Source organism: Balaenoptera physalus (assembly GCF_965194825.1).
Source record: "Balaenoptera physalus genome assembly, chromosome: 14".
NCBI classification, from domain to species: Eukaryota; Metazoa; Chordata; class Mammalia; order Artiodactyla; family Balaenopteridae; genus Balaenoptera; species Balaenoptera physalus.
Window position 1 is genome coordinate 42,242,519 of NC_138893.1, and position 15,259 is coordinate 42,257,777.

The following is a 15,259-nucleotide window of genomic DNA, read 5'->3' on the forward strand; positions in this document are numbered from 1 at the left end:
TAGATGCTTATGTAAATTCCCTGATCCAACCAAAACTATGGCTGGGTATTATTGATGCCTTTTTCCAACGTGAACACTGAGGCTTAGCGAGGCCTGGGAGCTTGCCCAGGGTCACCCAATGGATGAGAGGAGGTGTGGGATTTAACCCATGGCCACCTGGCTCCATGGCTACGTGCGCTTCCTTGAAGTTTCTCAAGCCCTGTGCAGTAGGTCTGCCCCTGCCCACCTCTGTTTTTACAGTGAGAGGCAGCAGGCCAATGCATCAGTGCCTGTGGTCTGGGGGGGGGGCCCCAAGGAAGGCATCTCCCTAAAAGGCAGTCACAGAGCCCAACCCAGCTCCCTGGCATGGGAACCTCTGGCCTGCTGGGTGAGCCGCTAGGGAGCCTGGTGGACGGCTGTGTACAATCCGAGGTCCTTGGAGGTTGAGCGTTCCCTGGCTTAATGAGCAGCCTGTGGGCAGCAGCATCCAGAAGTCTAGCCCCTTGGTCTGTTGCTTCCCTATGCCTTGTGCTAGGTGTATCACGGGGGAGGCGGCGACGGGTGGCTTAGCCTGCAAACAGACGCCTGATGCTGGAGGACCGGTGTCCTCCTTTTTGGCAGGGAGCCGATGAGCTGGCATGAGCAGGGGAGGTCACATCTCTCCTTGGCCAACCCCTCCTTCTCAGTCAGGCTTCGCCCTGTTCTCCAAACTTCTGAAGTTGTTTCTGCTACTTCTGTGGGAGTCTCTTTTTTTCCTGGTGTGGCCTACCAAGCTCAGGCTCTAGATCAGATTAGCTTTGTCTCAAGCCCAGTTCGGCCAATAAAGTGATCTTGAGTAAGTCACTTGCCTTCTCAGAGCCTCAGCTTCTCCATCTATAAAATGGGAAGAATGATATCCACCCTCAAAGGGCTGGATGAGGAATAAACGTGTTTTGAAGAGAAACTGACATGCTGTAGGTGCTCAAATATCTCTCTCCTCCTTCCGGGTAGATTTTGGGAGATGATGGGAGGGTGGTTGGAAAACACGTGGGAGAGGAAAATGGGTTGGAATGGGGAGGCTGGGAGGGGGAGGCAAGGAGTGGTCCATTCCCTCCCGTTTGTTTTTCCACCTGGGGCCCTGGTGGAGGGGAATCCCTCCGCTGGTCGCTGGCAGCATTGCTCAAACACACTCAGTCATTTGTGTTGATTAAACCTGCATCCCATACCTCTGTGTGGGCTCAGAATCAGTTTCACTCCATTTCCATGAGGCAGCCAAGCACAGTGGTTAGAACAGGCTCTGGGCTGCCCGGCACACAGGCTCCACCCCTGTGTGGCCTTGGGCAAGTTTCCCCCCCATTTTTTTTTTTTTTTTGGCCGTGCCACACGGCTTGTGGGATCTTAGTTCCCTGACCAGGGATGGAACCTGGGCCCACGGCAGTGAAAGCATGGAGTCCTAACCACTGGACCACCAGGGAATTCCCAAGTTTTCCCAACTTTAGGACCTCAGTTTTCTCATCTGTAAAATGGGGATATTAATATCTGATTGGGTTGCCTGAGATGATGAGATTAGACCCTGCATGGGTTGTGATTGGCTCAGAGCCTGGTCTATGGGACATGCTTTAAGAGGCTACCACTGTTCATTTTTGTTGTTGTTGTAATCATTCTAGTCACAGACTGTGTCCTTAACTGGGCTGCCTGTCTTGGAGACATGCTCATTGGGAGAATGTAGCTGGTTCATCAGAGGGCCCCTGGTCCATACCTGGCAAGCTGCAGCATCCGATGGGTGAGCCAGCTGGGTCAGCCTCACAGCTGAGGACCAGCAGCCCAGGTGTCAGTGGAGGCTGCATTCCAGCAACATTCCTCCTTGGCAGAAACTTCAAAACCAGAAGAAGGTATCACTCAGGCAGATTCGGAAGGCACTTCAGGATGGCAAACCTGAGGCTTCCGCTGCAGACTCAACCTGATGATAGCATGGAGTGCCACAAGATGTACTGACTGTGTTCCTGGCCATCTCGAAGCACAGGGGGTGTGGAGGAGAGGGCGGGGCCGAGGATGGAGGCTGGTGGTGACCCCGCTCCACCCCAGGTCTTGCACGAAGCCCTGGAAGACAGAACTCTGGTTCTTTCCACAGGACATCCTAGGAACAGAGCTCCGAAAGCTGTGACTTCCTCCTCCTGCTCCTCCTCTCCCTCCTTATGAGGAGGTTGCCTGGGGTGGGGCTGGGGGCTTGGCTGATCTTTCTGACTCTTGGCCTTTCCCGGGAGGATGGCAATTCCTGGACCCTCCGTGTCTGATGGGCAGGTGGGGAGAGGCTGGATCCTTCAGCTGGGGACACTCTCGGTGGTCCTTGTCGTGGACCTGACCGCATGCAAGGTCTGCAGAAGGGAGCTGAGAAGGACCCTAGGGGAGGTCCCAGTGGAAGGGAAGGAGGGCAGGCATGTAACCAAAGTAGACAAAGTCCACGGATTGGCAGGATAGCATCCTGCCTCAGAGCACGGAACCACCCTAAGGCAGGTGAGAAGTGGCTGCTGGAATCCAGACCAGAGATAAGAGACCTGGCACTGCAGCACATTTGGGGAAGAAGCAGGGAAGCAAGATGCAAAGGCAGGAGCATCCACAGGCCTCTGTGGCTGCAGAACAAGATGGACAGGGAGATTGAAGCCTGGAGTGCTGGCGGGTCCCAGAGGTGAGTACTGTCATCCCAGAGACAGTGCAGCCAGAGGTAGGGGAAGGGGCTCAGAAGGAAGGGGGGGGGCATGAATACGCACTGAGCACCCACTATGTGCCAGGTACTATGCTAAGTCGTGTTCCTTTAATCCTCCAAACACCTCTCTGAGGTGGGCGTTAAAGTCGCCCCCAGACAGGAAAGGGAGGCCCAGAGAGCGTCAGTGATGCCCCAGTTCTCAGGCTGCAGACCTCTGACTTTTCACACTGTGCCCACTGCTTGTTTATTTTCCACCATCTTCAGGCAAACCAGACCTGTGTGAGGAGAGCCTGTGCCTTCTGTGACCTCGCAGAAACTCTGCCGTCAGCTGGTGCAGACAACCCTGCCTCACGTGGCTTGTAGATCTTTTCAGCTATTTGCTTATTTTCACTCAGCCAAGAACTTCAAAGGAGCGTCATTCCTGGAGGATTTGCTCATCGATGTGTGTCATGGTCTAGCCACCGAGCCTGTGAGCAGGAAGGAAATGGGCAGGTTCAGAGATCAAACATCTGTCCTGGGTGTGTCTTGTCAAGCTGGGGAGCTGGGACTTCTGTGACCCATGTGGAGATGGGGCTTCCCTCCTACTTGGAGGGTTTGGCCACCCCTCAAATGGCCTGAAGCCTGGACCATGGGACCCACCCTGCATTGGGGGTGGGAGAAGAGGTGGGCAGGAGGGACTTCCAAGGCGGGGATGAGCTTTAGCTGCTCCACCCTCTGGCAGGGCCAGCTCTTCTTGCCATCCCGGAGGAGGTGCCCTGCTGGGCGCTGGACGCTACCTGTGCCACCCAGTTATGCCACACAAAGACGTAAGTCGTTGTCCCTGAGAAGATGAAGACCGAAGGGCTCAGAGCAAGTGCTCCTTGCTGGGCCAGTTGAGCACAGTGCTATTTCAGTGACCTTCGGGCCTGAGTCACACAGTCAGGAAGGCGTTGAACTGAGATTCAAGCAGGTCTCAGGAGCGACCACGGTCACTCTCCAGTCCTGCAAGCAGCGTTTGTGTCTCTTACAAAATCTGTACTCGTTGGAAGCTCAGTTCCTTTCAGGTGTTGCTTTTTTTCTGTTTCTTGGCTTTTTTTAGGCCTGGGGGTAGGGGTGGGAGACCGACGGTAGATATGTGCTATTTTGCCCAACCGACTTGCCTGCACGTCATCCAAACACCAAGTTCCGTTTTCAGAGGAAGTGAGAGGTGTCCAATTCGGTCATGCAGAACACAGCTGGGCTGCCTAAAACGAAACGCAGTGGCTACTCTGAAGGAGATGTTGGGCTGGTATAGGGTTGAGTCACAGCAGACGCTGCTCCCACGTCAAAAATACTGGGCCGCTGTCTCAGGGAGCTTGGTCCTTCATTCAGGTCATTTCCAACCCACTCCCTGGAAACCACATTAAAGGAAAAGAGAAGGGAAAGGAAAGGAAAGGAAAAGAAGCAGAAATCAGGATGGCTAAGCTTCCAAGTTAGAGGAGAGCTGGCCAGTCCGAGCAGCATCTGGTGTCTGACTGCCACCGGCGTGGCCAGTGCACAAGCCCACTGGGTCATCTCAGCCTTGGTTACATTCCAGATCCAGGAGTGAATCCAGGTTGTATGATGTCCAAAGACTTACAATATAGGAGCTCTCCTTAATAAAAAGAATACAAAACTACGAAAACAAAGTTCAGTACCAAGTGAATATTTCTTTAGCTTGGGGTTAGGGGCAGGGATCACAGCACATTGCTGACGCCCTGCAGATTTGGGTCTGTTTCTTCAGTGATCTCTTTAGGCAGTTTATCAGAAGTGTTCATGCAGAAATGTTTCCTGTTTATAACCGGCTTCCCTCCCTGCCTAGAACACTCCCAGCATCTCTTTGCTCTCACAGGGCCCCGGAAGCTCATGTCTCATGGGCTTTACAGTAAGTGCACCTCTAATGAGACCTCAGAGTTGACAACCCAACAATCGTGAAAGCTGTGGGTGCAGAGACATCACCCAACACAGGTGTTCTTAATCCTTTCGGGGTCCTGGTCCTATTTGAGAATCAAATGAGAGCTGTGGACCCTCTGCAGAAAAATGCACAACATTCATGTCCACTAAATTTTACATACAATTCCAGGGATTCTTGGATCCCCTTAAAGCCTACCCGTGCATCCCAGGCAGGGCACCCGTGACCTAATGTGATCCATTCATTTCACAGGTGAGACAGCAAATACCCAGAGGGGTGAGTGACTTGCTCAAGATCCCACAGTCAGCTGGGAGCAGAGTCAGGAATGTGTTCTTCGGCACTGGACAGAGTGGGGTCTCCAAGGAAGGAGACCCCAAGATAGGGCCCTTCCAAGGGTCTTTCTCATGTCTCCCGGCTTCTTTCCTAGACATATATTTTTGCCTAGTATAACTCAGAGAGAGAAGAAATGATGGCATTGAAACATGAACACAGGGGAAAAAAAGGCTGCAGGGTCTGGGTTTAAAAGCAGTGAAAAATATAAAGTTGAAGAACAGCAAGCAAACAACATGCAAATCTCCTGAGAAAGAACTAGGGGCTGCTCTATTTGGTACCTGGAGCCCCGGGGAAATCCCAGTAAAAGTCACATCTGATCCGGGCCTGCCTGAGCCCCTGTTTTTTCTCATCCCACTCTCTCCCCTTATACCCAATCGGTCGTTGCTGGCCTAAGCCGTGTGCTTTGCAGGTGTGGTTTCTTCTGCCTGCCATGGCCCGCCCCTCACCTCCATCCTCCAGCCTCAGCAGCCCACCCACCGCAAAGCTGCACAGCTGCCTCAACACTTCCTCTGAGTACCCAGCTAACTTAGGTCTCCTGGTAGCTCCCCGCTCTCGGCCCCTGGTTCTTCTCTTTCAGAGCACACGGTGTCACTTACGGTTCTGTATTTGTTTCAGCTCCAGGTCCCCCCACTAGACATTAAGCTCCGTGTGAGCAGCGTCTGGGCCCTTGGTGTCTCTGGGCCCTTGGCCTGGCATATAGAGATTCTCCATAATCACTTGCTAATTAAAATGAATGGTGGCATCTGCTGGTTTGGACTGGGGCACCTAGAACAAGCACCTATTTGCTAGTTCATTCTTGGAAGCCTGGCCAGGCCCGCCTGCAGCTGGGAGCTGAGGCGTAAGCCTCTCCCTCCAGGCACAAAGGGATGCGGGCCGGTGGTTGGCACGGTGAATGGTGCCCAGCCCCTCAGGGCAGACCAGCCAAGCAGGCGCAGAGGTGCCGAGGTACAAGCCAGGCTGCGTGTGTCTTTGAAGTACGTTCTGGTGCTCCATCCTTTTCTCAGGAGTTTTGAGCTGCGAAGGCCCCCCAAGCCCCCAGCCAACCAGCTCACCAGCAATTGTGCCAGGGGCTGCGTGCTGAGGTCACGGGCAGATGGCGGAGGCGGATGCCCCCTGAGGGGGCTGTCGCACTCTGAGAATGATTAAGAAACTCAGAAACAGTTCCCTCTCCTGCCTTCTGGGCTCACCTCCAGATCGTGAAGCTATCTTGAGAGGGCAGCCTGTTATTCATACCCAAGTACTTTTTTCTTTCATTGCATTTAATCTGGGGAGGAGCGTACTCTTTTTTTCCACTTAACACCCACGACTTCGTGACTGATGCTGTATGTGATGCCTCCCAAGGGCCGGGGAGCCTTGATCAGTTCTTCTTTCTTCTTCTTCTCCATATTGGGCCAGTGAGGTGGGTAGGGGAAGGATTTATGTGACAGAGAAGCACTGAAGTACAGCCTGTTTCTCTCCTGCCAGGCTCTCTGCCTGGAGAGCAGGGGTTGTGAGTGGAGAGGGCTGAAACCGATTGTAGACAAATTTCCCTCAGCAGTCAGTTTCTCTTCCCCCTCCCGTCTCCCCAGCAGCCGCGGGTGGAGTGGCAGGAGGCCAGGGACAGGTGAATTCGCCTCCGCAGGTGGGTGCCTGCTCCAGGGTGCTCTTCAACATACTCCCACACAGCGGCCTCCTTCCTTCCCCCCTCGCTCCCCCACCCTCAGATGAAATAATCAGTATGAAGTTCTGTGTCTCCAGATAAGATGCCAGATACTTAATTGTTTTGCACCAATCACATTTGCGAAGGGATGAGAAACAAGCCACGATAGGATATTTAGGCAGCTGAACAAAGCTGATTGGTGCTGATAGGGTGGGGTTCAATGCTGCAGCTACTGGCTTGCCCATCATTCTGATCGTCTCCAGTCAGTCACGGTGTGGCTTTCAGCAGAGTCCTGCAGCCTTAGTGGATAGAAGACATCCTCAGGGCTGGGTGACTAGTCTCTGAGCGTCATGACAGGACTCCAACAGCTTCTCTCCCTTTCTTACTCAGCTGGTGACGCTGTCTTTGATCACAGCATCATGGCTTTAGTACTTTGTCTCTGTTCCAGAAAGGCATTTACACTTACTCTGTCATAGCTTCTCTGACCTCCCAAGACCAGTGCATCAGAAGAGAGTCACCATCTTGTGAATAGTGTTCCTCTGCTCCCAGATGAGTGGCAGGGTGTGTGGGGCTGTCAGGAAAATGATAGGAAATGTCTGAGCAGAAAGAAACAGCTGGCTCTTATAGCATCGAGCACTGGGCCTGCATCATAGCAGGTGGTTCCGCATACAGCCTCTGGCAGGTACTGCCCAGCTTTGAACACAGGCTCTGCCACTTGCTAGTTATGCAAGCTTGGGCATGCTACTTGATCTCTCTGTCCCTGTTTCCTCATCTATAAAATGGGAATAAGAATAATAATAATAGGACTTCCCTGATGGCGCAGTGGTTAAGAATCCACCTGCCAATGCAGGGGACACGGGTTCGAGCCCTGGTCTGGGAAGATCCCACATGCCGCAGAGCAACTACGCTCTAGAGCTCGTAAGCAACAAAGCTCTAGAGCTCGCAACTAAATTACTGAGCCCGTGAGCCACAACTACTGAAGCCCATGCACCTAGAGCCCGTGCTCCGCAACAAGAGAAGCCCGCGCAAGGAGAAGCCCGCGCACCTCAACGAAGAGTAGCCCCCGCTCACGCAACTAGAGAAAGCCTGCGTGCAGCAACAAAGACCCAACGCAGCCAAAAATAAATAAATAAATAAATTTATAAAGAAAAAAATAATAATGAAGAGTTGCTATGTGTAAAGCAGTTAAAATACTGCCTGGCACATAACAGGCACCACGTAAGTGTTTGCTATAATTACGACTAGAAAGATAGTTACTCCAAGGAATTGAAAATTACTTTTAACCAGAAGCTGTGAGTTTTCTTATCTTGGAGGCATTCACCTCCATCCCCACAAGCTCCTCCCACACACATGGAGCCAACTATTGCAGAGGTTGGCATGATTTTTCTGTAAAGGGACAAGTAGTAATTATTTTAGTGACTGCAGGTCACACAGTTTTTGTTACAACTACTCAACTCTGCAATTGTAGCATAGACAATTACGTAAACAAATGAATGAAGCTCTGTTCTAATAAAACTTTATTTATAAAAACAGGAGGCTGGTCATATTTAGCCTGCAGGCCATAATTTGCCTGCCTCGATCTACTGGGATTCTACCATCTTACAAGACTCTCCTCTAATCGTGCCTCTTCTAAGAACGCTGCCGGCTCCCTGACGTGATATTTCACTTTTCTCTCCTTGGACTTCCAAAACACTGAGCTTGGAGGAAGATTAGTATCCTGGAAGGGATAGGCAGGGAATCTAGGTTTAAGCTCTGCCCTGCTTCATAACTTTGAGCAAGGCACTTAATATCTCTGGAGCCTCAGTTTACTCATCTGCAAAAGAGGTATAAAATGTTTTGCCTTAGGGTGATGTGAAGATCAAATAGACCGATGCACAGGGATGTGACTTGCAAACTTGAAAGCATTACACAGTGGAAAGGGATCTTCATGGTATCCCTGGTGCCCAGCCCAATGCTCAGTGCTTGTTCAGTGTTGACTCCACCAAATCCCGATGGTGGTATTCAATATAGATTTTTATATCAGTTATATTGGCACATGTCTATACGTGTACTGATCTCCAGATGGAGCACTCAAGGGACATAGGCCCAGTAGAGAAAGGACAGCATTTCCTGGGGCAGAATCATCAGAATGCTTGTTGACTTGAGATATAGGTTGGAGTCACAGAGTCATGGATTGTCATGACAGAGAGTAAGGCTTCTAAAGGCACATATGGCTTGAAATCTGTATTAGTTTCCTGGGGCTGATGCAAAAAATCACCACAAATTTGGTGGTTTAAAGCAACAGAAATTTATTCTCTCAGTCCTGAAGGCAAGAAGTCTGAAATCAAGGTGTCAGCGGGGCCACATCCCTTACAAAGGTTGTAGGGAAGAATTTGTTTCTTGCCCCTTCTACCTTCTCATGGTTGCTGGCATTCCTTGGCTTGTAGCCACATCACTCCAATCTTTGCCTCCACCTTCGCATCACATTCTACACTTCTTTGTCTCTTTTCTTCTTCTGTCTTTTATAAGGATGCTTGTCTTTTTATTTATTTATTTAGTTTTGGCTGCGTTGGGTCCTCGTTGCTGCATGCAGGCTTTCTCTAGTTGCGGCGAGCGGGGGCTACTCTTCGTTGCGGTGCACGAGCTTCTCCTTGCGGTGGCTTCTCTTGTGGCAGAGCATGGGCTCTAGGCCTGCGGGCTTCAGTAATTGTGGCTCACGGGCTCTAGAGCGCAGGCTCAGTAGTTGTAGTGCACGGGCTTAGTTGCTCCGCAGCATGTGGGATCTTCCCGCACCAGGGCTCGAACCCGTGTCCCCTGCATTGGCAGGTGGATTCTTAACCACTGTGCCACCAGGGAAGTCCGGTTGCTTGTCTTTTGATTTAGGACCTGCTTGGGTAATCCAGGATGATCTTACCTCAAGATCCTTAACTTAATTACATCTGCAAAGACCCTTTTCCCAAATAAGGTCAAAATCACAGGCTCCAAGGATTTAGATGTGGACTTATCTTTTAGGGGCCACTATTCAACCCACCACAGTATCTTATTTTCACTTAACTTTTTTCTTAAAGTATTTCCTGTGCATTGAACAGTCTTCCAAGAACTATTTTTGATGGTTACTAACATTCCATATTGTCGATATACCATAATTAACTCAATTTGTTTCCTTTTGCTAGACATTTAGATTGCTTATGATTTTCTACTATTATGATAAGGATGTGATACATGGACTTTGGAGTCAGATATTCCCAGATCAGATTCTGGCTCTTCCATTTACCAGGGATGCGACCATAGTCAAGTTTCATAAACTTTTCTGAGCCTCGGTTTTCTGATTTGTAAAATGAGGATCATAATACTTATAAGATGACTCACAGGATCAGATGAAAGAATAGATGTAAAGTGGCTAGCAGCAGACTGTTTGGCACATATAAGTGTTTACTAAGTTATAGCCACTCTTGTTTTATTAATATGGATGACAACTCAGTTGATTTCCTTAGGATGAATTGATAGAAGTACTATTCCCAAGTCCAGGAATGAGGACAGTTTTAAGGCTCTTGATTCATATTTCAAAGTGCATTCCAGAAAAAGCATCAGCAAAGACATTTGACCTTACCCAATCTTACATAGTAACTACTCTCTCTGGGCTCTGATGGCCACCCTCGTCAACAGACAAGAATATTACAGGTATCTGTTATGGAACAATGGTTAAGCTTTGAAGAGCCTGCAGTATACTTGGGGCAACCAAATTGTATCCATGAAACAAAACAAACAATAAAAAATGGAATCCACTAAATCAGCAAACATTTATTGAGCACCTATTATGTGCCAGCTACTGTCCTGGATGATGGAAATTATACATTGGTGAACAACACAGGAACAGTCCTTGCCCTCACACAATTTATAATCTGGAGGGTCAGGATTGGGATGCAGCACTTCATTCCTATAGTGAAGTTCAGAGAGAGAAGAGACCCACAGAGACCAGGTGGATAGGGGTCTTCAAGAAGGAAGATGACCCAGAAATGGACCTTGAAAAAGGAGTGAGGACTAGAGGAAAAGGGGTGGGTGGGCATGGAGGCTTGTGCCTCATCGCCCCCTGCTGTCTTATGGAGGGCAGAAGTGAAAAGGGCTGGGGAGGCTCCATCATGAAAGACCAGGGCAGCCTTGAGCACTGGCCTGGCAGGGGAGGTCATATTTGTTTTGCTTTAGAAAACTAGAGACTCATAAAATTTTATGAGCAGGGAAAGGCCAATGAAAGTCACTTAGGAAGAGCAGAAGGTTCTGGATGGGTCAAGCCTGAGGCCAGAAGGCCAGTCATGCTCAGGGCTGTAAATCTCATCCCGCTTCACAGACAAGGCATGGCAGCTTGACTTGGTGGCAGGCCTTACGCTATCTGGCTCATGGTGTCCTGAACCCCTGTCCCATGCCCTCCTCCACCTACCGTCTCTTCCTGATGCCCAACACTGGCCCTTCAGTAAGCTCCAAGCTTTTCTGAGAGGTTGCCATTGCTTCCTGGGGCCCTGGGGTGAACGGACCCTAGTCGCTCTGGTCCTGAGATGCACTAACTTCATGCTTTATTATTAATTGCCCAGGCCATGTGTTCCTGAGCCAGTGACTTTTCTGGGAATTTCTTCTGTTCCACTACAATGTGTTCCCCAGGGGAGGGTGAATATCTAATGATTGACCAGGTCTGTGTCCTTTTTGGCTATTAATATGCCTCTCTGGTTAGAATAGGGGTGCAGTGGAGGAGGCCTCCTTCCATTCCCTGTCTGACCAGAGCTGGAGGAGGGAAAAGATGTGGGGAACCCTGAAGGGACTATGGGGAGACCCCTTGTATGCAGAGAATCCCTCTTCCAACCCAGCTTAGCTCAGGCTGCTATAGAAAATTACTGTAGATTGGGAGGCTTAAACAGCACACACTTATTTCTCACAGTTCTGGAGGCCAGCAGCTCAAGATCAGGGTGCCGGCATGGTGAGGTTCTGGTGAGGACCCTCGTCCAGGCTGCAGAGTGCCAACTTCTCATTGCGTCCATACATGGCAGACAGAGAGTAAGCTCTCTGGGGTCTCTTATAAGGGCACTAATCCCATTCAGGAGAGGTCTATGCTCATGACCAAATTACTTCCCCAAAGCCCCACCTCCCGAAACCATCATATTAGGGGTTGGGATTTCAACATATGCACATTGGGAGGACACAAACATTCAATCCATTGCAATCCATAACACCAACCACGAGGCCCACTTCTGAGTCACAGGCCCAGTGGGTGGAAGTGAGAGGCTGGCTTATTTAGAGTCTTCACAGAACACAGAAAGAGACTTTTCTAATCTCCTTCCTTTCCTGTAAATCGGACCTCACAATGTACCCCCTACCCAGACGGGCAAGATGATTGTCCAAGGACAAAGGCAAGGCCACTGAGACTGCCACGTGGTGACCCATGCTCTGGGGCTTTCCTGGGCTTTCAGTGCAGGGGGAAAGAATGACATCCACCGACCCTGAGCTCAGGGACCCAGGTGGGTCACCAGAATTAGAGGGGGGCTTGAGATCCATCCCCAGACCAATCCCCTCCTAGTGCAGAGAGGGCCAGTGACGTGCAGGACCACACGCCAGGGGCTGGGGTCAGAGCAGGCTCAGCACCAGATCTCCTGCACCTGGACTGGAGCGCCTTGACTACTTTGCCAGGCCTCCAAGAGGTGGTGTGTCCTTCTGGAAGGTGATTTTCACCAATGGAGGTGGTTTCAGCTTGCTATTACTTAGCACATCTCTGTTTTATTTAAAAATAGCAAAGTTCCTGAATGGGTGAGAAAAATCAATGGATCCATTTAAACCTCAAACAAAAACAATTCAGGTAAAACCACAAACGTTTAGAAAAACTTGTCCTGGGAAGACTGTTCTCCCTACACAACTAAATATTAATACTGTCAAGGGTCAGATTTGAGATGCAAAATAGAGAAACCAAGGACAATCTCACCAAATGGCCTTTATCTCAAGAGGGAATGGAGTAAGGAGTTTAAACAGAGTGGGGAGGTGAGGAAAGCTTACCAGAGGGAGTGCAAAAGGGGACTTAACTTGCGGACAACTAAAAGGGCCCACAGAAGCTGGGAAATCCTCCTCTGCCTACACATGGTGGGCACTTGGAATACAGTGGTGAAGGAAAGAATGATGGTACAAAAGCGCTTGATCCCTGAGGTGACTTCTCGAAGTCCAACTCATTCACAGAGGCTGGAAATTATGAATAAACTAGATGCCACATGGTACCGTCATATGTCCCATGCTGTACTACCTTGGGCCCTCTATTCATGCTGTCTTTCTCCTGAAATGCCCCTCCCTGCCATCTCAGCCTGATGACATCCTATCCATCCTTTCATTCATTCACTCCCTCACTCACTGATCAATATGTAATGAGCACTCAAATTGTGCCAGGAGCTGGAGATACAGCTATGAATAAGACAGAGTAACTGCCCTCTCCGTGCTCCTGTTTGGGAAATGGTGGAGGTCAGGAGGTGAGGGGAGGGAGGAAGGCAGATATCAGTTAACAGTTAATTGTACAGGTAATTATTACAAGACAGTTGAGGTAAGTGCAATGAAGCAGAAGAAGTACAGGGCATTCTGAGCATGTGATGGGATCCAGCCTAGTCTGGGGCAGTCAGGAAGGGCTTTCTTGGGGAAGTGACATTTGAGTGGAGCTCTGGAGGCTGAGTGTGAACTAATTAAGAGGAGGCAGACGGCATGGCAGGAAGAGGGGCCAGAATGTGTGCAGATCTGAGGGGGATGGCTTGTTTGAGGACATGAAAAGAAGATGTGGAGAGCAGGGCCCACTGGGGCCCAGTGAAGCAGTGGAGGCATGGGAGTGGGTATCCACTCAAGATTGAGGGTCATTTCTTGAGGCTGTTTACTTCAGAGAGAGAGAAAGGAAGGAGAGAATTAAGGTGCTAAAAATGAAAAGTTAATATGTCACACAGGAGCTGAAGGTCAGGGTCAGATAAGGTATAATGGAGCAGGATTATGAAAGGCATAGGGAGTAAGGGGGGCGGAGCCTGGAGAACTAAAGGAGGTATATATTCTACCCAAAGGCATTTACATTTAAAATGTTAAAGCCTGTTACTGGCCAAACAAAGCAAAATCTGAGAGTCAACACAGTTTTGGGTACTATTGTGGGGTAACAATGAATGTAGAGGAGGGAGCTGGGAACTGCTTGGCCACAGAGCCAGAAAAAGAGCCAAGGGCGCCCCCTGGTCCTGGTTCCTCCCTGAGGCTGTCAGATTGTCTGCTCTACACCCATGCCCCTTGTGGCCCCCCCCAACTTGCCTACTGGGGCTCACCTGCCCCCAGAGTCACCCCACTCTCCCTAAAAGCAGAATGGAGGGCAGGATGGTAACTGCTGATTTGCATGAAAGGTGAGATGGGAAAAGGACCCTGAGCAGCCAGCCTTAGCCCAGGAGGGCCTGTCCATGGGTTGCAAGCACTGCTGGGTTCCCCAGTGCTCAGTGAGACTGGCAAGTGAAGATGTGAGGATAGGATGGAGCTGGGAAAATAAACAGAAGGAAGATGTAGGAAGGAGTTAAAATAGATGTGTAAGCTGAGAAAATAATACTGGAGAACTGACACACTCATTGATTATTTCAGCGTTAACTACCTAGCACAGTTTTGGATCGTCTGCATCCCATTATTGGCTCTTTCAAAGCTTGAGGGTAGGGGAGCTTATTTGGGCCCTCCTTCACGTTCCCTTTGTGACAGTAAAGGCATGGCTGAGCTTTTCTTAAATGCAATCATGTTTGATCAGAAAACAATAATTGCTTTTTTTTTCTCTTTGATTTAAATGTCCTTCCACATATTGCAGGGTTTTCTACACCTGATCTCAGTCGTGCAGAGGGAAGACGTTCAGCCTTTTTGTGTTTGCTTTCCCTGCAACTCTGATTAAGAACTACATTCATTCTTTATAGGGCAAACCTCTTTACTTGACAGGAAGAAGAGTTTTCTTGGGTCTCATAAGGGAAGAAACATTTTAAAAGTTCATTTCAATACATAAACACTCCTCTTGCCACACACATGCATCTAATTGCTTGTTTCTACCACCCCGTAAAACAGAATGTGGAGAAATCCCTTAAAGGGAACTCAGCTCTCTGAGCCAGAAGTTTGAAATGACAGGCTCATGAACAGTAAGTCCTGAGTGTGATGAAAATGTGTAGTTTCTTGCTGGCCCAGTGTCCATGTCACTTAATGCCAGAATAGCATGGGGTTCATGTTCAGATATCCACTCTTTTCCTCTCAGTCCAAGGGATTCCAGTGGAGTTGATGTTGACCTGAGTCTCAGAACTGGGACATCAGGACTGGGACAACCAGAGAATCACATTCTCTGGCTAGTTCAGGGACAGCCACCTGACTGGCCAATCAGGGTCAAGGAGACTCGATTACAGCTACTAGGAAAGAGGATTCTTTCCTGTTGTGTGAAAGCTGAAGGGGAACTGAGGCTTAGGCTGCTATGGCCATCTTGTCCCCACAAGGGGTAGACCTCTGAGAACAGAGCCAATACACCAGAAGGTGAAGCCAAGATCGAGGAATTGAGTCCTGTGACATCATCTGAGCATTCGAATCCAGTGGTTCCTAAAGCCAGCCCTACACTGTGGACTTGTACGTGAGACAATATATTTCCAGTTTTCCCCTGAGTTATTCTGAATTAGGTTATTTAGGTTATTAGTTTATTAGGTTAATTAGTTATTTTCAATCTTCTGGGTATCACCTATCC